We start from the raw sequence: 25946 nt of genomic DNA, 5'->3' as shown, positions 1-25946 counted from the left end.
TTTCTTATCCAGTCATCTGTTGATAAACACTTAGATTGTGTCCACGTCTTGGCTGTGGTGAACAATGCTGCAGTGAACATGCGGGCGCAGGTATCTCTTTGAAACCCCGTTTTCATTTATTTTGGAGATAGACCCAGAGGGGAGATTGCTGGTCATACGGTGGTTCTATTTTCGATTTCTTGAGGACCCGCCATGCTGTTTCCCATAGTGGCCGGACCCATTTACAACCCCACTTACTGGTTTCCCTTTTCTCCTCATCCTTGCCAACACTTCTTATCCTTATCTCTTTGATAACGGCCACCCCAACGGGTGTGAGGTCACGTCTCCCAGTGGTTTCGATTTGCGCTTTCCTGATGATTGGTGACGAGCACCTTTTCACGGACTTACTGGCCATTGTATGTCCTCTTTGGAAAACGTCTATTCAGTTTCTCTGCTCATTTTTAAATGACAGATTTTTACACGATGGAGTTGTATGACTTCTTAATATATTTTGGATATTAACTCTTCATCAGACATACGATTTGCGAATATTTCCTTCCGTTCTGCAGGGCGCCTTTTCATTTCTCGATGGTTTCCTTTGCTGTGCAGAAGCTCTTTGTTCAACATCGTCTCGCTTATTTGTCTTTTGCTGCCTTTGCTCTTTGTGTCAAATCCAAAACATCGTGGCCAAGACCCACGTCAAGGAGTTTACTGCCCGTGTTTTCTTCTGAGAGTTTCACGCTTTCAGGTCTTCTGTTCAAGTCTTCCCTTCACGTTGAGTTAATTTTTGTTTCTGGTGAAAGATAGTGGTCCACTTTCATTCTTTTGCTTGCGTGGCACAGTTTTCCCAACATCGTTTATTGACGAGACTGTCCCTTTCCCATTGCATATTCTTGGATCCTCTGTTGTAAATCAATTGGCCAAATATGCAGGGGTTTATTTCTTGGCCCTCTGTTCTGTTCCACTGATCTGTGTGTATGCCATACTGCCTTGATTACTATAGCTTTATAATATAGCTTGAAATCAGGGAGCATGATGCTTCCACTTTTTTGTTTTGTTTTGTTTTGATTTTTTTCCCCTCACGATTGCTTTGGCTCTTCGGGATATGAATAATGGTTTTTTAAAGGAGATTTTAAAATCAAGTAGAAACAGGACACTATTGCTTTTGTTCCATTGTTTTTGCCTGCACTTTGTTATTTTTCACAATGGATGTCAATGCGTTTTCAGTGAGGAAAATGATTTGCCTACGACCCCTAGATTAACACCCAAATTTGCTTTGTATGCTCACTGTACTTTTTGGAAACAATATCAAATAATTAGACAAAGCCCTCCTTCAAACATCACAATCTAGACCATGTCTGAGTTTCTTATTTACATGTCAAATGTGTTCTAAAAATAATACATGAAGCTAACCATTGTGGTCAGAAAAGATGCTCGTTATCATTTCAATCTTCCTAAACTTATTAAGACTTGTTTTCTGGCTCACGTATGACCTATGATGGAGAAGGCTCCTTCTGTACTTCAGAAGAATGTGTTTTCTGCTGCTGTTTGACAAAATGTTCTGTAAACGTCTGTTAAATCCATCCGGCCTAACATGTAGCTGAAGTCCAATATTTCCTCATTGGTTTTCTGGCTGGACGATTTACTCATGGTTGAAAGTGGGGTATTCAAGCCCCCTACTGTTATTATATTGCTATCTATTTCTCCCTCTAGGTCTGTTAATATTTGCTTTGTACATCTAGGTGCTCTTAAGTTGGGTGCATAATATTTACAAATGTTAGGTCCTCTTGTTTGATTGACCCCTTCATCATTATATAAGACCTTCTCTGTCCCTCATTACAGTATCAGGCTTATAGTCTGTTGGCATAACGACCCCAGCTTACTTTTGGTTTCCGTTTGTGTAATTTCTTTTTCTAACCCTTCACCCTCAGTCTGTGTGTGTCCCTGAAGCTGAAGTGAGTCTCTTACAGGCAGCATAGTTGGGTCTTTAAAAAAAAAAAAAAAAAAAATTCATCCGGCCACTCTACAGCTAGAGAATTTAGTCCTTTTACATTTAAATAATTGAGAGATGGGGACTTACTACTGCTATTTCGTTCACTGCTTTCTGGCTGTTTTGTAACTACTTTCTGTCTTCCTCTCTTGCTGTCTTCCTTGTTTTTTGTGTCCCAATTTACCTCTTTTTACCCATGACTTAATTATTGTAATTACAATTATTTTTAATGCTTTGTTATTGAACCTTCGTGCTAAACGTATAAGCGACTTACCCACCACCATTATAACATTAGAGTGTTCTGACTTTAACTGTACATTTACCTTTACCGATGAGATTTATACTCTCAGACGTTTTCCTGTTACTAATTAGCATCCTTCTATTTAAGCTTCGAGAAGTCCCTTTGGCAGTTCAAGGCCTCTCGAGTGGCGCTGACTTCCTTTAGCGTTTGTTCATCTAGAAAACTCTCCCGTTTCCTTCAGTTCTGAGGAACAGCTTTGTCAGATGGAGTAGTCTTGGTTGGCATTTTTTTCTTTCAGCACTTTTAATTTATCATGCCACTCCTTTCTGGTCCAAAAAGTTTCCGCTCGAAAATTTGCTGACGGTCTTACGGGGGTTCCCTTGTCGGTAACATGTTATTTTTTTCTTGCTGCTTTTAAGATCCTCTCCTTGTCTTTAACTTTGACAATTTAATTAGAATGTGTCTCACTGTGGGTATGTCTTTTAAATTATAGCCTTTCTAGTGGGTGTGAAGTGGTACTTCATGTGGTTTTAATTTGCATTTCCCGAATGATTAATGATGTTAAGCATCTTTTCATGAACTTATTAGCTATTCATATATCTTCTTTAGTGAAACATATATTCACGTCTTTTGCCTGTTTTTTAATTGGATTGTTTTTCTTTTCACTATTGAACTGTAAGAGTTTTTGTGTGTCCTGGATACAAGTTTTTTATTATTGTTTTTTTAATCCAACATATTATTTGCAAATATTTTCTCACGGTCTGCAACTTATCTTTTCATTTCCTTAATGCTGTCTTTAAAACACAAAAGTTTTTAATTTTGATGATGTCCAATTTATCAATTTTTTAATCTATTGTGCTTTTTGTGTTCTATCCAAGAAATTTTTGTTTAAGCCAAGTTCACAGAGATTTTTTTTTCCTATGTAGTCTTCCGAAAGTTTTATAGTTTTCAACTTTACATCTTGGTCTCTGGTCCATTTTATGTTCACTTATTCATTATGGTATGAGGTAAGGATCTAAATTTACCTTTTGGTATCCAATATCTTTAAAGAAGGAGAACAATAACTATTACATTTTTTCATAACGATTGGGATTTATGACACCATGTTTCTTCATTAAATTATTTAAATTACCTGATAATGTATCATTAATTAATTTTTTTATTCCACTTTTGTCTGTCTTCTTTAGGACAAATCTTAGAGGTAAAAAACAAACAAACAAACAAACAAACAAAATGTGGCCTTATCTGTGTTTTCCACTGCTGTATCCTCAACACCTTGCAGGTGGTAAGTACTCAATACATAGCTGATGAGTGAATGAATGAATGAATGAATGCATGAAAGGCCAGGGCAGTAACCCGGAGGGGAACTTCACACCGTAGTTAAGGAATAAGCTTTATACTACATATTATTCATTTGTTCAATAAATATATTCGTGTCACTGGCCACGTACCAGGCACTTTGCTGAAAATTTGGGGATTTAGGGGCAGACGAGGCAGCTGTTTCATGGAGCCTGAAGTCGCGGCCGGCTCCCAAGCACTTCCTAACCCGCTGTGTGACCTTGTGAATAATATGTAACCTCTCTGAGCCTGTTTCCTCATTCGTAAACTGGGGATTCTAAAGAAACCTTCTCATTCGATTTTGACGGGGATTAAGTAGTCGCAGGAAGCAAAGAGGATGGCCGGATGGCCATGGCATACAGGACGTGCTCACGGCGGTGTCATTACAAGCGGCTCAGCCCCTCAGGTGAGGCAGGATCGTTCTGTATCCTCCAGGCCTAACTTCCGCTTAGTGTCTCACGCACGGTCCTTGGAGAATCGCTAAGGGACCGGAAACAGATATTTCTTTTAAAAAGTCTATCAACTTACTTTGTGTAAAGGCGACAGACACATGCCCTGGAGGGAAAACAAATTCAAACGGCACCGAAGTGTGTGCAGCAGCTAAAGGTCACCGCGGCCCTTTGCTCCGAAGCGCTGGCCGCAGACAACCCCGCGTCCCTCCCCCCGGCGAAGCCCCCGCGCGGGGACACACACGTGCGCGCGCGCATCCTCGGACTCGCGCCGCGGGCGGGACCGGGCGCTCCTGCCGGCTCGCCACTGGCGGCTGCACCTGCGGCGTGGTCTGGTTCAAGGGCAGCGCGCACCGTTCCTATTCAGAATGAGGATGTCTTAATAGTCTCAGCATGATTTTTTTTTTTTTAAAAGCTCCCTTAAGCTTTTTGAGAGAGTCTGTGGGCCACGCCCTCCTCCCCTCCACCCCCGCACCTCCCCGGTCCCGGCCCCCACAGCTCCGAGCAGGGCCTGGCACCGGCCCACCCAGGTTTTCTGGGCCTGCGGCCTGTGGTCAGACCAGCAGCAGAGAGTGAGGGCGTGGGTGGGGGAAGCAAAAGAGGAAGAGAAAACAAATTTTCCATGAGTAGCTGAGAAAGAGCAGCAAGAGTAAAATCGAACTGACACGAGGCACTGGCTCCCCGAAGGGTTTCGCTGCGTGCATATAAGTGAAAGGGATCAGGAGCAGGGTTGCACACGGGTGTGAGAGGCAGTGGGCACAGGGGCACCCGGCTCTTAAAGGGCTCTTAAAGCCGCAGCAGCAGCTGCACAGGAAAGCATAACCTGTGGGCGTGGGGGGGGGGGAGGGGGGAGGAGACGGGGAGCCGGAGGGGAGCGGGGGAGGGAGAGCCATCCCCTCAGAGAAGTGAAATAGCAAGATAGCCAGACCCGGCCCAGGCAGATGGAGGTGGGGGAAGGCCCCACCCCGCCCCACTCAAAACCAGACTGGCTTCCTTTTCCACCTGCCGGGTCTTCTCCCACCTCGCTGCTCTGAGCCCAGCTGCCCCACTGCACCTCTGTGGGGGAGGAGGGTGCTAGAGCTCAGCCCCAGCCGACAGGGGATGACGGACGGACGTCTGCCCGCTGGACCATGGATGTCTCCCCGCCGGACCACAAAGGATTCTGCATGGTTGACGCGCGAAAGCAAGTAAAATCTGAAACAAATGCTGATACTCTCGGGGGATGGAGAGAGACCTGTCTTCGGTCTCCACCTTCCTTATTGTTGACTTGTTTAATCTCCATCGGCATTGTTTCTACCTCCACCTAGGCCACAAAATCTGATTCTAGAATGGCTCAGAGCTTCTAAATGAGGCTGGTAGAAGGGCCAGCACCTCAGCCCACAGGCCTGGCTCAGAGCCCACACCCCAGAAGGCAAAATCCCTTCTTGGGTGGGGCTTTCCTAGACATAAAGCTTTACCATGCCTCTAAGCAGGGGAAGCTTGAGCCAAAATTATATTGGGCAGGTAATAAAATTAGGGGCAATAAAACCAGATAAACCGCCTCATTAGCAGCGTTTACTGGTGGAGCTGTTTGATGGGGAGGCGAGGTGGAGGTTCGGGGCCCGGATGGCCCCCCTGCAAAGGGAGCGTGCCTCTCAGGAGAGTGGGCTCGGCTTAGAGCAAAACGCGCCTTTATCTGGCACTCTGAGAGCCGGCAGCTACTCAGAGGGGCGTGTCTGGGGCCTGGACCCCTCGCCCTGCTGCTCTGAGCGGTCCCGCAGGGTGCTCGGCCTCTCAGAATCTCTTTCGCAGCCGCGGAGTGGCGAGAGTGGAGGTCCAGGCCGTCCGTTCAGACTCGACAGATAGTTCAGCGTTGGTTTACACACTAAAAACCAACCTAGTTTGTAAAGATGGAACCATTTCTTAACCGTACACATCATGGTGATATCATGATGCTTTGAAGGGATAATCGGGAAAGAAAAACAAGAAAAGTCAATCGGATTCTCAAAACGGCCTGACACACACACACATGCACACGCGCGTGCCTACGAAAACACACACCTACGCACACGTGCAGGTAAAATAACCAAATTAAGGTACGCCTCTAAATCACTTTTTTTAAGCATTAGCGAATTTTTTTTCTATAAATTAATACTTGCCCTTTTCGACTTTATTTCTACACAGTCCAAACTTCTCCAAAGGATCACCTGGTGACTGGGTTTCTCAACATTAATTACGACGTCTTCCTGACCCTCGCGAGCTACGTTTTCTAGCCAAGAAGAGGCACGGAGAAGACCTGTGGCCGCGTGATTCTCTGCGGCAGTGCGGGCACTGTCCCTTCAGGACACAGCGGGCTGGCGAAGCGCTGGCCCGTCAAGCAGTCGGGACCCAGGCTCACCTGCGGCCAGGTGTGCCACCTCCCGCCTGCAGCAGAATCCTAGGTGCCGGGGACCATGCCTACCCTTCCCCCTTTCCTTCCCGCCTGCACCCAGCCGATGACCACCCTCCCTCACCCGCTTCCTTCCTTCTCCTCGATGCCGCTCCGCCCGTTGGCGCCTTCCGAGGCCGGCGGGCCCGGTTTCCCCGAGCGGGCTCCGTGCGTCCACTTCCAGCCCCTCCGGTGCAGTGGGTGGGTGGGCCGGGTCCCTCTCCTCTTTCCCAGGGTCTAGTCGCTTCGCTTTTGCGCTGAGCTGTCAGACCAGAGTCCGCCGTGGCCTGGAGGCCACGGACGAGCCGGCCGCAGGCGAGCCGGCCGCTGCTCACGGCCCTGGTCTCCCTGTCGAGCGACACCAGTTCCCAGATCTCCGCAGTGCTCTGGCCCCCTCAGGGCTCCTCGCAGCTCAAGAGATCGGGGACGGGGAAGGGCCAGGTACCCGACTTTTTCCCAAAGGCTCTGAGGGGGTCAGAACCACTGCCCTGGCCCAAGGCCACGTGACTGCGATGCGCATCCCAGCCGCCTACGGTGCGTTCGGGCCTGTCTGCATCGCGGTCGGACGCGGGCCAGGCGGACCTCCCGGAAGAGCAGGCCGCTGCTGTGTCTTCGCCGCCCGCAAAGGGCGCGAGCGTGGCCTCCGCTCCGTACAGTCCGCCCGCTGGGCGCGTCTTTTCTCTCTGGACGATCTGAACCTGGCGAGAACGCGCCCGCGAAGGCGCCGCAGGACCGTCGTCCTGGGCGAAGCGCGGCCAGCCCCTCCCCGGAGGGACACAGCTCCGCGTGCGCGGACTCTGGTTCCTTCTGCTGGAACTCAGCTCGGTAAGCGGGTTCGGGTCCCACCGCGTTCCCCAAACTGCACGACCAGGAGGGCGAAGCCTGATCAGACCGGTGGGTGCCGCCCCCGCTCTGGCCGGCCAGTTCCGGGACAGAGCGATTCCAGGGTGTTGGTCAAGGTCGCTTTTCGGCAGCCGTCTCATTGACTGCGTTTCGAAGGCAGGACCGATTTTATTCACAGCGCACGCTGAGTCCTCGGCGAGCTGGGGGAGGACACGGCTAGGTTCGGATCCCCATCCGCGCCGTGTGTGACGGCGACGGTCGTTACGCGGAGAGCAACCGCAAAGGGAGAGAAATCAACGCTCAATGTCAGGACGTCTCATCCTCTCTCACACTTTTTGGATACGAATGAGGCAGTAGTTGTGTAATTAACCTTGATCTTATTGCTCCAAAGGCAGACGACTACGTGACCAAAAGGTGCTATTTATCACACACACACTTATTTAATTAAGAAGAAAACTTTCCAGACTAGGCAAAAATAATCTTCTTTAAAAAATGATGATTTTATGTAAGCAATACATGCCAAAATTCCCGAAGTCAAAATGTTCCGAAGAACACTCAATGACAGGCTGACCCGGCTCACCTATTACCCGGTAACCAGGGACCGTTCACCTGTCCAGAGAAATGTCATGCATTTTATACACACGCACGCTGATTGCCCCGCGGCGGCACGCAGAGACGCGCCTGATTTCATTGTTAACGGCCGTGCCCCGACTGCCCTTCTCGCCCGTCCAGACCTTTCACGGCACCTCGGTGCTCGGGTGTGACGCCGAGACGCCTCCGCCACCACGTCCGAAGCCGCGACTGGCCCGCCGTGCTCCGGCGCGGAGCTCCAGCCCCTGCCCTTTGGCGAACTTGCTGCAGACCAGGGATCTTGTCCTTCTGGCCCTCGGTCTTCTCACTGACGGACTAGGGGTCGTCCGGGGCGGGGAAGGGAGTGGACCCGTCTCTGAGGTCCTTTGTGGCTCTCGCATTCTGTGAATCTGTCACTAGATGAGGTCAAAGGGCCTTTCCAACTTTACACTTTGATCCGCACTTTAGACTTTCATGGGTTTGGTCGTGTTTCCTAAACTGCCTGTAAACTCATTAAGAGTGAGGCCGTCTCTGCATTTCCCAGAATGCTCTGCCGGAACGGCCGCTCCAGAAGCGTGTGTTGATTCTCTGGGTTATCGCTGAAAATGCTGTGCATTGGTAACTGCTCCAATCCATGCGCTTGAAGTGGGTCAGCGACCCCGGTTTCTTTATTTTAGGACGGGCCCTGGGAATTACGATGCCAGCGCTCCACCAGTGGGAACCATTTCTGATTTCAGCAGCGGGTCCTCAGCAGCACATCTAACTTAGGCGATCTACGTGCCCCCAACAGCACACAGATAACTATCATTAGTAACTGGAAGACTGAAAGTATAGATGATTAGAAATAAAGGGGGTTTGGGGGATAACAGAATTCACACTGTTTGCCTTATAGACGTGAAAAACGAAGGCCTGGAATTAAAGAATTGGATCGGGACTCGGCTGGTGACAGACAGAACCAGGGTCTGACTCCTGTTCTAGAGGGAGAAAAAGGGGAAGCAGACCCTTTCCACGGCGCTCATCGCACGCTGTCGTTAACTGGAACTTGCAGCTCCATGAAACTGTGTGCCCTTAGTTTAGTGATATGATGCCGGGTGTGACCCTTACTGTGCTTTCTTGTCTGAAAACTTAGACGAATAAATGTACTTTCCTTATTAGGCGACGGAAAGACTGCATGAGGGGGTTGGATTTAAATACCAGGTTTTGTTAAAAGAAGGCCCACCTCGGTACGACCCAAGGTAACGTCGTAGCCACTCGTTGACTTCGTCTTAAAAGGGGACAATTAGCCCTGATTTTTGCCCATCTTTCGGTGATCATGAAAATTTCATTCACCTACATGTATCTTCACGCATTTTACCAAACCTGCATACCATCTCTATTATTATTTACTTATTGTTTTTATTTAAATAGACTCATTATTCAAATAATTTATGTAAAATTACATCGCCATACAGAACTCTCTAAATATAAAAAATGTTTGTTCATATACCACTTAAGAAACACTGGTATAATAAAATGCATTTGACTTGAAGGTATGGGTCCAAATCCTAGCTCTGCTCTTTGCTGATCATGTAATTTTGAGCAAGTTATCTCAGTTTCTTTATAGAATAATGACCATGATTTATAACCCATAGTGTTCTTATGGCGATAAATAGGAAAATCTATAGCACTGTGAAAAATTTAAAACGCGGTGTGCATTATTAGCTTTGGTTGTTAAATAAAGGGAAAATTCATATACTGGGAGAGGAGGTGGTATTGTTTCAGCAGTGAAGTTTATTTCGCAGGGAGGGAGGGTGTAGAAAGCGTCTATATTTTAACAAATGGATACACAACGGTGCACTATTAGAGGGGTTAGAAAACGGAGTAAGTTTTAACATACTGCAACGAGGACGGGGGGCAAAACCCACTTACATTCACTTTGATCAAAAGGACACTCCTAGAGCAGGCCCGGCGTGAACTTGTGACAAGTTTATGGGGAGTTTTAAAAATAGAACGTAATATTTTTACGTGTTAAACTTAATTATATACGATGAATCCAAAGATACCTTCGCAGTAATTAATATTTTATATATTCCATTGCAAGCATTAATTTTGTCCTAATGTAATTTTCTTCATCGCCATGTCAGTCACGGCTGCTTAGGTGCAAAGCGCAGGATAGTCGGCTACAAGCCCCTCGGACTCAAACCACGCTTCCTCTGATAAAAAGCGCTTCGAAACGCATCGCGCACGACCCTTCTCCGCCCGCCTCGCCGCCTTGACCCCCCGCTCGCGGCCCCCTCGTTCGTGCCTGGGACTGCGCCTTCAGCCTCACAGGGCAGCCAGAGAGAGTCAGGTGAAGCACCGTCACCTCCCTGTCCCCAGGGCTCCCTGGCGATGCGGCCGTCCCCGCCTCCCGGGACGCCTCTCTGGGTCTGCAGCATCCTGCGCTCGCTGGGTTCGCTCTGGGACTCACCGGCGTCCGGCACTTTCGCGCCGTCCCGGACCACAGGCTCCCAGGCAGCCCTGCTGACTCTCTGTCCCTTACGGCCACACGTGTCTAAAGAACTCCATTCCTGACGTCCTCTTCTGGCCTCCTGTGCATTCCTCACCTCCCAGTTTAACCTCCATAGCGCCCTTAACACTAAGAATGTTATTTCCCCCAAAGTGTAATCCACAGGAAGTTTATATACCGTCACGCGAGGGCCATAATAAAATAAAAAAATACGTAGAATTTGCTCTCAGCGTCGCTGCATGAGCTGCCCACACGCTCCCATGTCCCCTCGCGTGACTTCTTCCCGTGCGACGAGGTCCCCTGCAAAGGCCACCACCAGCCGCTCAAGCCAGAAACCTGGGAACCGCCGATGCTTCGCCCTCCGCTGACCTCGTCCCCCCCCCCCCGTCCCCTCTCCCCGTCAGTGAATCGCCTTTTCCATTCCGTTTCCCAAACAGTCCACGCTTTTACCTCCCTCCATGCCGCCGTCACCGCCCCGAGGCCAAGGCGCCACCGTTTCCCAGCCGGACTCCGCGACCGCCTCTTACCCCCACTGCAGTGGGGGTGTGCCCCTCTGCCCCACACCCCTCACGGCTCGTGCTGCCACGGGACAAAGGCCCGGACCCCGACGGCCCGCGAGGCCCGGGGCGAGCTCCCTCCCGCCTCGCCGTGGCGGCTCGTCCTGTGTCTGTCTGTCCCTCGTCCCTGCCCGTTCCAGGAGCCGGCCCCTCAGCTCTTTGCCAGGAGAAGCCACGTCTCTTCGCACCTGGAGACCTGGCCTGGAACACGTCGGTTGAGCGTGCAGGCCCGACGCCACTCTCCTTCCTCTGTCGTCCCCCGCGATTCTCCAGACCTCCCCCACCCCAACTTTAACACGTGACCTTACTCCCGAGGTCTGTGCACACGCGCCCCACGCTCGGAGAAGGCTCTGTGACCTTCGCTTTGGGTCCTCACGTAGCCGTGTGCTCCCTCTCGGCTCTATCATAATTACATTTGCATAAATGCTCGGGATCTTTCCAGCTGCTCACCTGAGTGCTCCGTGAGGACAGTGAATTTGCGTCATCCCTGACACATAGTAGGTATAGAATAAATATGCGATGAAGGGATATTTTTCAGAAATCTTTTACTTCTGGCTATTAACTTATTTAAGACTTATTTATGGTAATAGATTTGAATAACTCTTCACTCACTAATAATTGGGATAATTGGAAGTATGAGGATTATTTTAAACTTTTGAATAATAAAGTGTAAATTAATTGAAGGAGTCACTCGACAAAGATTGAAGGCAGAGGGCTGGGTCCTACAAGGGGGGTGCGCGGTAAGGCTTAGTTCTTCTTGCTGGGGAGATCAAGAGGTTTTCGACAAGGGATTTTGATATTTACTCTTAAGTGTCATATAGTCAATATAAACCCCCTCCATTTCCCCAGACATTCAGTAAAATCTCCCAACGGTAGAGATGTCTTGTGTGGCAGTTTCGGGGTGGGGTATGGGGGTGGGGAACCGAACCTTTAGATGGATGGGGAATAGAAACGAGGAACAGCTCGAGGTGAATTCACGGTAAATGCGGTGGGGTCAGAACGGGAGCCAGAAATGACCGCGACTGTAAACCCCTTGGACTCTGCAGCTGTCTGAAGAGAAGGAGCGGCAACCCCAGGGAGATGGGGGGGGGGTTCTGGGGGGCGCCATGACCCGACCGACCTGTCCTATATCTCAAAGTTCAGGGGCATCTCAGCTGACATCTCAGTCACAGAGGTGAAATTTTAACCTTTTTAGAAATTCCTAGGAAAAGGACAGACTATTACAAGTGCTTACCTCTGTAGTACTGAATTACAAATGATTTTTATTTTTCATACCTCTCTGAGTTTTCTGAATGTTCCATAACGAGCATAAGTTAATTTTATAAGAAAAGTTTGCCAGGGGACAGAAAGAGCTGGGGACAAGCGCGGCTTCCCCAGGTCACTGGCTTGGCGTCTGCGAGCGGGTCGCGGCACACGATTCCCGCAGGGTCTCGGCTTTAGCCACAGCTCTTGATCGCGGCTCTCACTGTAGGCGCTTTGCCATCGTTTTAGAGCCCAGCGCCAGGGCGAGCCACACATCGCCCCCCACTGACCGGCCCCTCCTCTCCGCCCTACGCTGAGCCGCTGTCTGGGCGTCGCACGGGCCTCAATGCCAACGAGGCTGCAGACTTGTCACGTCTTACATCTCTGCTGATGCGCCAGCCGGGACCTGGAGGCGACCGTCAGGAAAAACGGAGGGATCGGTAACAACTCTTAAAGACCAAATTCACCCAGATGATGCAGCGATATTACAGGTTTTTAACTTTTCGTGGGCTTTTCCTCCCGAGGCAGCCGGGGAAGACGCCTACGCTAGTTAATTATTTAAGTTGTGTTTAACGAACTGATGGTAGGTTGATATAGAGCTATGGAACAGTACTTTACACTTATACCTGTATTTAGAGCTGTAGAGCTTTGTTATCGGATCAGCGTCTTTCCTTCGTGAGTTCCTCGAAGGCACCCGTATCTGCGTTCCGCGTCCATCGTAATGCTTGGCGCCCAGCAGGCACTCAACAAACGGTGCGGAGCCGGCGACCTCGATGGGTTTCCAAATGAGAGCCACACGAAGACGACAACGATAAAGCTAAAATGACGAGGACTGCTGACGTCTACTGAGTGCGCCCCATGGGCCAGCCACGATGCTGAGCATTTCACACGACGTGTTTCGTTCATTCCTGAGGATAACCCCACGCGGCAGGTGCTGTGACTATGTCAGCTCCCCAACATGGACAGAGCCTTCGGAAGGTCAAAAGCGCTGGCCAGTGTCTGGGAAGCTGCGGAGCTGAGCGCAGAATCGAGGTCCCCTGGTTATCACCCGATTCACTGCCCTTTCCGCCCCGACGTGGCCTTTCGTAAAACCGAATTTCGTCTCAATATCTGGGATCCTCTCCTTGCCCAACTGGAAACAAAAATCTGAGCTCTTTGAAGATAAAATCTGATGAGGAGTCTAACATGTGTAGAACCACCGCTCTGGATAGTGCAAAGGAATGAACTATTTAGCGCCAAGGTCGGCAATGCCATAACACAAACAAAGATTTCAGACCGAAAGAATATTAGTTTGATTAGGAGACTGACTTTCTGGATGATTAAATTTAGGGGAAAAAAAATCCCAGTTTGAACTGGTTCATGATAGAGAACATTTGGCCTACCCACCCCAACACCCCATCCCCTCCATGTTTACAAAATGTTATCAAATTTATATTTAAAATGACGAAGGCCTTATTTGTTAAGTTTGCCAGATAGGGAGCAGATCAGAGCAACTCCGAACCACAGAAAGTCAATAAAGACTTTGTTCCCTAGACTTCCCGAACTGGCTCTTGAGATGGCTTTCATTACCCCTCGAGCAGAAAATCAGGTGAGTGTGGGAAGGAGTGCATATCTCCGTTCAAAGACCGTTCGGGCAGGTGTCGCCCCTTGTCCTGCCTCCTTACAGCTCCCAGAGGCGGGCACGGAGCAAAGGCAGCCCAGGTTCGCTGACGACCGGCCAGGTGCAGCTGTTTGGGGACAGTGGACGGTGCGTTTGGGGGCAGAGGAAGACACTCCCACCCTTCACTCTCACGCCCCCGGCTTCCGCGTGACACGGGTCAGAGCAGGGGTCCCCGACCCGTGGGCCACGGGCCAGCACCGGGCTGCGGGAGGTGAGCAGCCGGCTAGCACAGCGTCCTCCGTACTTGCAGCCGCTCCCCAGAGCCAGCGTCGACACCCCAGCTCCCACTCAGACCGTCAGGCGTTGGACTCGCACACAAGCACCGGTCCTTGGTACCAGAAAGGTTGAGGACCGCCGGAGAGATCGGAATCACCTGCGGCCCACGGACGGCCGGTGAGAGGCAGCGGGCCCGGGCGGGTGGAGGTGGCCTCGGCAAGGCCCAGCCGAGCTCCCCGAAGCCCTGGGGTGGCAGGAGACAGCCCGACCGGGCCGCTTTATACACCCGTCTTGCCACCTCCCGCCGCGGGACCTTGGGACCTGAGCAGAACCTTTCAGCCCCAGAAAGCGGCAGCATCAGCGGGAACTGTAATTTAGGAATTTTATAATGCAGTTCATTCCTCTGAGACCTGAAAACCCCGTATAACATGCGTACTAATCTCCTATTGCTGCTGTACCAAAAATGCCACACGCGTGACGGCTTACACGGGATAAACGTGTCGGCTTACGGTTCTGGAGGTCGCCGTCTCAACGGGCCGAGCTGGGCCGCGTCCCCCGAGGCACTCGGCAGGCTCTGTCTTCTCGCCTCCTCCAGCACCCAGAGGCTCCTTCCCTCACCTTCAAAGAATGAGCTCGGCGCCTCCGCGCCTCCGTTCCCGGAAGGAGCTGGTGATTGCAGAGGGCCCACCTGGGTACCCCGGAGAGCTCTCACCAGCTCCAGATCCTTCCTTCAATCACAGCTGCGCCCTTCCTCACGCCACGGAAGGGGGCGTGTTTGCAGGTTCCGGGGCGAGGACGTGGCCGCGTCGGGGGGCCACCAGCCAGCCCGTCGCCACGTGGGAATCTGGCTTCCCACTTTCACACGCCTGATCTTCATTTTCACAGAAATGCATCAGTTAGGCTACTTCTGGTATTTCGATTAAGCGTGAACTGGTGGCCGATGGTCTTATAAGAATGGTAAATAAAGGCAACAATTTATATCTAAGTCGCCTCTGACGTTTATGTGTGTGTGTGTGTGTGTGTGTGTGTGTGTTTTATTTATTTATTTATTTATTTATTTATTTATTTATTTATTTATTTTGCAGGGGGCGTGGTAGGCGCTTTATTTCTTTTTGAGGTTGAAAAGGTTTGTGCTCAGGATAAAACTTCAATCTTTGACCCTAAAAGAAAACATTCCGATCTGCTCATCCACCGTTTCCCGTCGATCCCTTGAGGAAGCCGTCGCGGGACTGTTTCTGGGCCGCTCGGTGTTCCCGGGCAGTTATCCGGACAAACCGAACTGCCGGCCCTACCGTCTGCAGGTCGAGGGCCGCGGTGAGCGAAGCCCGCGTTCGGCGAGGATGGGGCTCTGCACATCTACTTACAGGTACGGCTTCCCCGCTATTACCTAATAGCTGTGCCTGGCTGCTTTACGCGGTAGTTACATCCCTTACGGGGGGCGGGGAGGCCCCACTTCCCTGTCACTGCAGTGGTGCTCCTTGGAGCACCCGCCCGCCCTATCCCGGGACGGTGCTGGGGCTTCCAGGTAAAAGGAACAGAGAGGAGGCCCCGGCAAGCTGGAGGGGTGAGGCGGCCGTCCACCCTCATCCTGCAGGAAATGCAAAGGGGTCCTCGGCCCCCTTCTGGCATAGATCGAAGTGACTGAGTTTTCAGTCTTTAGGGAAAATTCTTTAAAGGGAACCGGATGTTCACGGGGACATTCTCGGCTAGCTCTCATGCCCTCTTCTGCTGCCCGGGTCCCCAAATTCCCCCCTCTGCTACCCGGCCGGGTGAGGGAACGCTCCTGCAACTCGAGATGCTCGATTCGAGGTGCCTGGATGGCGTGCGTGACCCAGGACGGCCTCGGGCAGGGTGAGGCTGCGGGGCGACTCACACGGGAGACCTCGGCGTACTGTGTGGAGGGGGAAAAAGGACCAGCTGTAGCTCCGGGGAGCAGCGTGAAGGGCGCAGGGCGGGCGGCCTGGGCGGCTGCACCGGCTCGGCCAGCCCTCCTTCCCCTGCCCGCCTCCCGAGGACGCTGCCCAGGTGCCTGTTCCGAAGTCTGGGGCCTAGGAGGAGTTCCGGAATTCCGTACGGATGGCAGTGCGCGGAGCCTCAGTGGGTGACAGAGGGAAAGAACAGCCCTGGACACCAACACGTCTCGGCTGTGGTCAGTAGTTGCTGCTGCTGGTCGTAACACATCAGAAAAACGGCCGCCTGTGCCGGACCGGTGCAGTGAACGCTCGGCAAGAGGCGTCCGTCCCGATGCGGGGGGGCGGGGGGGGAGGTCTGCATTTTCAGGTTTTTCCGGTGCGTTGACGCGTGTGCCGTGCAGCCCAGAGTTGGCGGAGGCCAGCTCTCTACCTGGCTGCGTATCACGCGACATCCTCCACCACCGTCGGCGCTGACTCTTGACAAGTGAGCTGCTTCCGGGCGAAAACGCCCAGGTGGGAGGAGGCCCGTCCCCCCACGGAGAGTGAGCCACCACTCGGAATCCACGAGGCCACCCCAACAAGGGTGCAGGGCACCAAGGCCTCGCAACCCCTCCGGCTGCAGAGCAAGGTGTTGGCCGCTCCCAGGCACCTCGCCCAGGTGGTAATTAGCAGCACGTAAATGCTAATGACTAATTAGCATGTGTAGACATCAGGAGAGTCGAAGTAAACTATGGTCCAGGATCGACTTCGCAGAGATATAAGCAGTAAAACCCCATGTTTTAACGGCTTTCAATCACTCCTGGGCTGGGGGAGGCGGGGAGGGGGGAGGCGGGGAAGGGGTGGGAATAAATTAACGTGATTTACCTTTTGGGAGGCGGAACGAGGCAGTTCTTGGCCTCTGTATGCTAATGTCTCAGAACATAAATTTAATTCGCAGAGGCAGACGCAGCCTTCGCACACATTTACTTGAAGGTCTGTTTTCGCTCTGGACTCTGCCGTCAGGGTGTGAGACCTGAAATCTCCTGCGGCAACATCTGGTCCCCTTAATAAAACATGTCAGATAAACGGGCGGCTTCTGGCCAGCATATGTGGCTATGAGAAGAAATAAATAATCCACTTTTCTGGAGGAAAAAAAAAACATCAAGGTCACAGAGATGACTCTTCATAACAAGGTGTTAATGAGGTGCCACAGGACTCCGGGGCCCTGCCTGGAAAGCCCCCCTCCTGGCCCCCAGGAGAAGCTTGAGGCTTCAAGGCCTTGCTGTGAGGGAGGCGAGGGGCAGGGGCCGCAGGGACCGGGCGGACGAGGGAAACGGTTGTCTCCAGGCCGTGTTGGCCAAACGAGCACAGTCCGACTTGGTTTGTTTGGTTTGCCAAGTGACTCTGGGGAAGGGGCCCTCAGGGAAGCCGCCTCGCCCGCCCTGCAGGCCGCCCCCCGCCCCCCCACACACCTCCCCTTGGTGGGAAGGAAATGCATCTTTGAAGTTTTTCCTTCCCCCTGGTTTTCCTCACCTGCCTGATGTAATTGATTTTTTTTTTTTTTCTGGAGGAAACCAGGAAAAGGGAACACATTCCTATCAGCTAATCTTAGCTATACCTAAATGTCTGTGTTCAAACCCTGTTCGTTTGTTTTATATAACTGAAACGCATTTCTTTTCTGTTGAGAAATTAAAGTTCAGCTTTGCTTTCATGCTATTTTCCGTCCTTTCAAAGAGCAGAAACGATTCTTCGGGGGATGAAATCGCACACACATTACCTTTCTCGACTCCATCCGAGCACACACGTTTCCAGCTCACTGTCTCCTCATTTCATGTTGGCTATGCTGTACGACGGGGATCGAGGACCATACGTCTAAAATACTAAATCCTAATTCCAACTCCTCAGCACCAGACTCATAAAATATACGCATTTTAGAGTGAAACCACGCCAAAATTAGTGCGGGCTTTGTTCTTTTAGGTTTGAAAGCGAGTGTGCTTGTAATTTCCGTAGGACGTCGTATGTAACATGCGGACACTGTGACACTCGGAGGTTCAGAATCACTTAAGAGTTCTGGTCATTTCAAATGCATTTCCATTCTGACATGTCAACCACACGACCTGCCACTTCCGAGAACCTGGTTACAATAAAACGAGGGAGATAAGTTAATATCCTCAGGCTCCTGAACGTCAGAGATTACTTCAAAACCCGAACAGAGTTTGGAAAAATGACCCTGAACGTCACGGCCGCGGAATCTCTCCACACGCACATCACACACACCAGGGCCGGCCTGAGACGGGGTGGCAGGGCCTTCGCAAGGACGCTCCGCAAACATCGCTCGCCCTCTGTTTCGAGGAAGTGCAGAGAAAGGAACACAGGGAAGGAACTCACACGTACTGTTTCAAGCCCTCCGGCTGTCACTCCAGGCTAGCAGACCACAACAACCCTGAATTTAATGAGACCCCTTTTCCTGAAAAGGCAGGGGGCCCGTACCCCAGCTGCTTAGTGGAGTAGCTCTCTACCTACATCTTGTGTGAGAGAAATTCTGGCCAATGCTGTGCTTTTTGAACCCCTTAAAGTCTCACACCTAACTAGCTGTCATCTGCTCCTGTGCACACAACCCCCACCCCCCACCCCGGACTCCATTTTTATGGTCTTATTCAAATGAAGCAGTTCTCCTGCTGGGGAAGCATAGTATTTTAAAGTTTCTTAGCTCTAGCGCTTTTTAATTCCCACTTCTTTTCCCAATATGAGGCATCTGGGAATCTTGAGAAACAAAGCCTAGGAAATTAGGCTTTCTTGTTCCCGTTTTTCTTATCCCAGTGATTAAAGTCTTGCCAAGCTTCATGCTTGTCCTTGATCATCTCAGTTAAAGCTTTTCCAATTTTCTTCCCCCTAGAGTGAGGAACTGTTTGTGAGAAGACTCCGATCAGGAAGAAACTTGAGAAAGTTGCACAGCAAGAAGCAGTTTTGTTTAGAAATTGCTGCATAAAAGCGTCACCCGATTCGTCCAGACGACAAACTTCAGTTTCCGTCCGTATCAGTTTCCGATTGCTGCTGTAAGAAATCACCGCAGGTTCAGTGGCTTAAAACCACCGACGTTCATCGTCTTAGGGTTTGGGGGATCGCAGTTCTGAAATGGGTCTCGGGGGGCTGGAATCGAAACGGCGGCAGGGCCGCGTTCCTGCCGGAGCTTCGGGGAAGAACACGCGTCCGCTTCCGGCTGTTGGAGGCTGCCCGCTTGTGCTCGACACCTGAGCCCCTTCCTCCACCTTCCGAGGCGGCCATGGCTGGGCCAGCCGTCCTCCCGACACTCGGACGCTGCCTCTCCTGCCCTGCCGTCCACATTGAAGGGCCCTCGTGATCGCACGGGGCCCGCTGGATGATCCGGGCGAGGCGAATCTCCCCCCGCAGGATCAGCCGATCAGAACCTCGATTCCATCTGCCGCCTCACGCCCTGTGCCGTGTAATGTGACATCTTCCTGGGCTCCGGAAATCAGACGTGGCCGTCACCGCAGGGCCGTTACTCTGCCTACCGTACCGTCTAAAACTCTCGTCTGGTATCGGAAAGCCTGGAGCGGCCTCTTTTTCAGTGTTTATTCCTGACGGACCATCTACTCGTGAGACTTCTTGTCTTCCAAAGCATTGCACAGCGGGAACCACTTCTGACAAAGCAGTTAGCTGCGCGACAAGAGCGACGTGGCCCAGGGCGACCCAGTTCCCCTGAGGCCATGAACACTGGCCAGGCGGGAGGCCGGCAGCTGCGAGCGGAGGACTGGATGCAAGTGACCTCGTCCGCTGGGACTCGTCCCACTGCCGGACGCAAACTGGGCAAGCTATTAAATTTAATCCATTTCGACTTGATTCAACCGAAAAAATTGGAGAACGCCAGGCTCAGAGGCCCTTGCGTGCCTTCCTAGCATGTGGGGGTGCGTGAGCCGTGCCCCCAGGGGTGCGGGAGCCGTGCTCCCAGACACCGACGCGCAGCAGAGTGAGGCGCTGTCACAGCGGGGGTCCCGGTGCAGCAGGGCGCAGATGGCGGGGGCGTGTCCGAGCGGATGGCGTTCGCGATGGCCCTGGATGGACGAGGAGGTGCAGGAGCAAAGCCAAGTCACGTGCAAGTGGCCCTGGGTGCCACCCCCCGCCCCCCCGTGACGATCCATGGTCAGCTCCAAATATTTCCAAATGTTCCTTGAGGGGCAAAGTTGTCCCTGCCCATCCCGATGAGGGCCATCGATCTAGATTCAACTTTAATTTTCCTCTCAGATTGTGATTTGGGACCAGGATGACGGTAAAAGCTGGTCAGGCACAGCTGCGGGCTGGCAGTGTTTACGGGGCCCTTGTTTCTCTAGAAACGGTCCAGACTCTCCGAGAGCCAACGAGCAGAAGCTCTGAAAACATGTAATTATTATCCATGGCAGCTTAGCCAGTCCAGAGCATCCCTGTTCTGGAGAGACAGGCATCGTCTACAAAACACAAGGCATAACGTTCCAAGGACGGGGCCGAGGCCACCCAGGAGACAGGTCTGAGGAGCCCACACGCACCTCTTCACACTTCGAGAACTTTCACCAAATTTTTGTTGTTTATAACTTCAAACGATAGGACACACTAAGTCCAAAATATCCCGGGTTTACTCTTCAGGGAGAAATCTTTGGAGCTATCTTCGGACACTTTACAATCCTTAGCAAAGGATTCCAAACCTTTTAAATGGCAAATAATAGAAAATCAAGCCTTTTAGCGTCAGGCGTCCACACTTAGCATTTGTGTGGGGTGATGAGTGGTCCAGGAAATGAACATTTGCTTCCAGCTGCGCACACGTTAAGAGTTGGGAAAATGACTAATGGAAAAATGTGTGATCCTAAGCAAGGAAAAGCTAAAGGAGTTCCTCACCACCAAAGCGGTCTTACGAGAAATGCTAAAGGGACTTCTTTACAAAGAAGAAAAAGATAAAAAATATGAAATATGAATAATAAAATGGTAATATGGCAATAACTACATGCCTATCGACAATTACTTTAAATGTAAATGGATTAAATGCTCCAATCAAAAGATACAGGGTGGGTGAATGGGTAAGAAAATAAAGCCCTTCCATACACTGCCTACAAGCCTCACTTCAGATTGAAAGATACACACTGACTTGAAAGTAAAGAGAAGGAAAAAGATATTTCATGAAAATGGAAATATAAAAAAAAAAAAAAGCTGGGGTAGAAGTACTTACACCAGACAAAACAGACTTTAATGCAAAGGCTATAATGAGACAAAGAAGGACCCAGTGATCCCACTTATGGGTATTTATCCAAAAAAAAAAAAAAAACACACGAAACATTACTTCAAAGGGACATGCACATCCATGTGCTCACTGCGGCATGGTTTATAATAGCCGAGATACGGAAGCAACCTGGGCGTCCATCACGGGATGAGGAAGGGGTGGTGCATACGTACAGCGGACTATTACTCGGCCATAAAAAAGAAGGAAACCTTGCCGTCTGCCACGACGCGGAGGGGCCTGGACGGTACCGTGCCGAGTGGAGTGCGTCAGGCGGAGGAAGGCAAATGCCGTATGATTTCACTTACGCGTGGAATCTAAAACGACAACGATGAAAACGAACAAACAAAACGGAAACAAACTCACACAGAGCGCATCTCGATGGTTGCCAGATGGGGGGGGGGTCAGGCGAGTGGACGACAAAGGGAAAAGGACTGCCGGGTACCGACGGGCGCTTGCGAAGCCGTCACGGAGGGGTAGAGCGCGGCATGGGACGTCGGTGGATAACACTGTAGTAACTGTGTGCGGTGGCAAACGGGCAGCAGACTCGGTGAGGCGGTCACCCACGGCACCGCAAGGGAAGGGGGACTGTCCTCTGGCAGTGGGGCTGCCCGGCCCGCAGGAAGCACGGGAGCTGCCCACGGGGCTTCGAGCCCCCCAGCTGGCGGGCCGATGACAGCTGCCTCCAGGGGGGCGGGGGGCAGCCGGGAAGTGCGCTGGGCCCCTGAGCTCCCCCGGGGTCGGGCCGAGGCCGGCGCCCCGCCTGAAGCCGCCCCTCCGCTCGGCTCCTTACCCTCCCTGTCCCGTTTGTCCGCGTCCTTGCTTGTTTCTTCTGGGATCGTTTCCTGGAAACATCACTTGAACTCAAACCCTCGATCCGGGGATTTGCTCCTGGGAGAACCCAACTCACACGTGCGCCTCCGATGCCTTCACCAGAAATCTCTCTGAAGCCACGATCCGGCCACGCCGCTCCCCGGCCGAAGCCCTCGCGTGGCGGTCAAGGCCGGCCGCTAGTGGCCTCCGCCCGCCTCTCCGGCCTCAGGTCCCACCGCTCTGCGGCGCAGTAACGGCGAACGCGCCTGGGCCCATTCATCGCCGCGTCGCCGGCCTGGCTTCTGGGGTTCCCGTTATCTACGGACCTTCCGGCCCCCTCCAGCCCCGCAGGGCGTGGAAACTAGAAACGCACTCTTAGGATAACAAACATGGCAAAGGCCTTAGAACTACTCCTGCTCCTGGCAGTCGACGCATGGGCGGCGGCTTCAGCGATGGGGCTCAGGACAGGCATCAGGGCTTCGCCCCGCAGCCCTGCACGCCGTGGGCTTTTCTGCTCAAAACCCTTTTGCTCCGTCTTGGGTGATCCGGCCTTTACGTAACCCGCGTCGTTTGCTTAGTGGCTTCGTTTACAGAACATGTATTTTTTTTAGCTTCGTGGTTTTGTGGACTCCTGGGACGGCTCTCTGACCTGCCTCCTGGGTCCAGAGCCCAGCTGACCGGCGCGACGGCACCCCACACCGCCCCGCCATGCCCCTCTGCGGGGTTGGCAGGGGCGAAATGCCACAGGAAAACAACAGGGAGGAAGCTAAAATAAGCTCGCTCGGCTTCCTCCTGCCAGAAAGCATTTGGGAGAATTCATCAGATGCGAAATGTCAAAATTAGGAGAAAAAGAAATGTAGCTTCTACTTTTAAAGAGAAGCCCCGCCCTGCAAACTGGAGGAGAGTGTTCGCAGCGCTTGGAAGCTCGGCCGCAGGATTTGTCACACGGAGAGCCAGGGTCATCCCGAGGTGAGAGGTCAGAGGTCAGAGCAAGCCCGGCGCACGGAGGCTCTGCTGTGCGAGGCGAGGCCTGTCCCTACCTGCGAGGGGTCCACATCTGGAAGGTATCGCCTTCCGACCCGCCCCCTCCTCACTGCCTCTGCCGCCTGCTGCGGTCTGCCAAGTCACCGCCACCTCCGTCCTGGGTTTATGGCAATGACACGCTCCCTGGTTCCCGTTTAAAAATGACATCAGTCTACGGCCACGCCACCCTGAACGCGTCCGATCCCGCCTGATCGCGGAAGCTCAGCAGGGCCGGGCCTGGGGAGTACTTGGATGGGAGACAACCTAGGAAGACCAGGTGCTGCAGGTGCTAAAAAATAAATAAAAATGAAAAATAAAGACGACACCAGCCCCACGGTGTCCGCACCCACACCCTGCTTCCTGTACCATCTGCCAACACTTAATTTTACACACACACACACACACGCGCGCACACACACGCAATTATACAGTTTATATGCAACTCAAAACACCCATTTACCTGTGCGTTTTGATGACTTTGACAATTTATACACGTGCAACTGTTACCACAGTGAAGACGCAGAATGTCTCTATCATGTCAGAAAGTCTCCTTTTCCCCCTTTCTTTGCAGTAAGTTTATCCCTGCTCCCCCCCTGCCCCCCGCCAGCTGCCGAGGGTCAGGACTGCCGAGCTGTGTAATGATGACCACGGGAACGAGAGAGAGAACAGTCTAATGGGAAAGACCCAGCAGAGAAGAGGTTATATGAGGCTTTTCCAGAACTCCTTGCGAATGGAATCGTTAGCGCGTGTACTCTGGGCCTGGCATCTCCTGTTCAGCACAGTTTTTGTTTTTGAGAATAACCCGTGTTGTCGTGTGCACCAGAAGTTCACGCCTTTTCATCTCTGAGTCCATTTTAAAGACGAACCGCAACTTGCTTATTAATTCACCAGCGGATCGTTTCCAAGTTGGGATTCTTAGGCGTGAAGTTGAATAAACTCTAATAAAACCCTGGTGGACAAAATCTGGCATGGATATGTTTTCCTGGCGCTTGGGTCAACACCTAGACTTGCCGGGTCATGTGCTAAATGCACATTTAATAACTGCCGGACGGCCCTCCACATGCCTGCACCCTTCTCCACACCCGCCGGCAGCGGGCCAGGGTCCTGGCTGCTCTGCGTCCTCGGCAAACACTCGCTTTTTCGGTCTTTTTAATTTTACCTATTCTGGTAGGTGTGTGGTGGTATCTCCTTGTGGCTTTTTATTTCCACGAGTAGTAAGTGTCTTTTCCTTTGCTTATCAGCCATCCATACGTTTTCTTTGGTAGAGCATGTCCGGATCATTTGCCCATGTTCGAACTGGGTTATTGCCTTCCTGTCGAATTGTAAGAGTTCTCCATACATTCTGGACTCAGTCTTTTGTCAGGTCTTTGTACCATACATGTTGGTTCCCAGTATACAGGCTGCTTTTTATTTTCTTAATGGCGTCTTTTGAAGAGAAGACATTTAAAACTTTCTGACGGAGTCCAATTTATCAACTTTTTAAAAAATTATTTGAGTGTTTTGTGTCTTAAGGAATCTTTGCTTGCCTCGAAGTTGCAGAAATTTTCTTCTATGTCAAAATCTATATTTTGATTATTTTGTCTCATAAAATAAAAATGCTACTCAGTGGTACAAAGTGCTTGAGAAGCATATGAATATAACCCAGTTGGGTATGTATGTCTACACTTTCCAGTGCAGCTTAACTGGACTGGAGCGTTTCAGTTCGCTGATGAGTTTTTATACAGGGACAAGATAGCCCAGTGGTTAAGAGTAAAGACATGCAAAACAGACGAATCTGGAACTGAAACCTGCAGCCTATGCACAGTGGCCTTGATTGGGCAACTCACTTCTCAGAGCCTCTTTCCTCACAGGCAAAACCGAAACGACAGTTTTGTAAGAAAGAATGCACAGAGCTCCCGGCCCGGCCCTCAGCTCGCGGACAGGGCTTCATGAATGTTAGCTCACCATCATCATCACTGCAGTGGATCTGAAGGCCTCTGTGCAAGCTTGGCCATCAGGACACAGTAAACAGCACTTATAAAATAGTCAGAAGTTAAAAGTATCACTACGATTATTAAATTATTATAGGAGCATTTCCCGAGAGTAATGAGCCACACATTTCAATGCCGGCAGCATGTTTCCTAACAAAAATTCGGGGGTGTTTGTAATTTGCTAGAACCATATGTCAACAGATTCCTTCCAAACTTCTAAGAATAGAATAACCTCAAATTATTTTCACCACGAAAGGACCATCTAAAAACGTCTGGGCTCGGGCCGCCTCTGTTCCGTAAAGCCAGGTCTGCAAGAGTTTTGTGAGTTTAATGCACTTGTAGCCAGTGCCCGTCTGTCCTCGCCTCGCGCTCGGCCATCGCCGCCATCCCTCGGCCACGTGCCAGCTCTTCGGACAGGACGCAGCTTGATACTGACACAGGCGACGTCTCTTGCCCACTCACCATTCCTGATAACGTGTTGCTGAGGGAAGTTTGGTTCCGAGAGCTTGTGGCCGGGTTAGCGTCACAGCCAAGCCCCCCACGTTATTCGTGTGTCATTCGTAAGTAAGAAAGCTTGTCTGTCACGTTTCGAATCCCGGGCCAAACACTTAATAAGCAATCGGGGCTTAAACGTCGGTTGCATTTGCATTTAATTAATAAGTGTTCTAAACCAGCCACTCAGAAAGGACCTAAGCTCCACGCACCAGCCTCGCGACGAGCTCCGCGGCGACTTCCCCGGAAGAGGCACAGGGAAGCCCGCGCGGCGTGCACGGGCCCTGCACGGGCCCTGCGGTGCGGGTCACACTGAGGCCGCAAGCCTGGGCGGTGATGCCCCTCTCCGGAGCAGCGTCCCGAGGGCAGGAAGTGACTCAGCCCTCACTCTCTCACTGACCCGCGCTCTGACTCAGCCCACCCAGAGGCATGGAGTTCGGTTCTGAGTCCTCGTCACGCAGTTAAGCGGGGTTCGGCTCAGCATCGATGTGCGTCCTCCCTCTGGGATGACAG

At 51.6% G+C, this 25946-nt stretch overlaps 1 protein-coding gene and 1 pseudogene across 1 annotated transcript in view; one reads left to right on the top strand and one right to left on the bottom strand.

The window, feature by feature from the left end:
* Window positions 1-25946, bottom strand: part of TPD52 (tumor protein D52) — a 173551-nt gene that overhangs the window by 98193 nt on the left and 49412 nt on the right. The window lies entirely within an intron of this gene.
* On the top strand, window positions 23142-23260 carry LOC118612295 (annotated as a pseudogene).

The sequence above is a fragment of the Rousettus aegyptiacus genome, unplaced genomic scaffold (assembly GCF_014176215.1).
Source record: "Rousettus aegyptiacus isolate mRouAeg1 unplaced genomic scaffold, mRouAeg1.p scaffold_m13_p_15, whole genome shotgun sequence".
Classification (NCBI taxonomy): Eukaryota; Metazoa; Chordata; class Mammalia; order Chiroptera; family Pteropodidae; genus Rousettus; species Rousettus aegyptiacus.
This window is presented reverse-complemented; position numbering and strand designations above follow the sequence as displayed.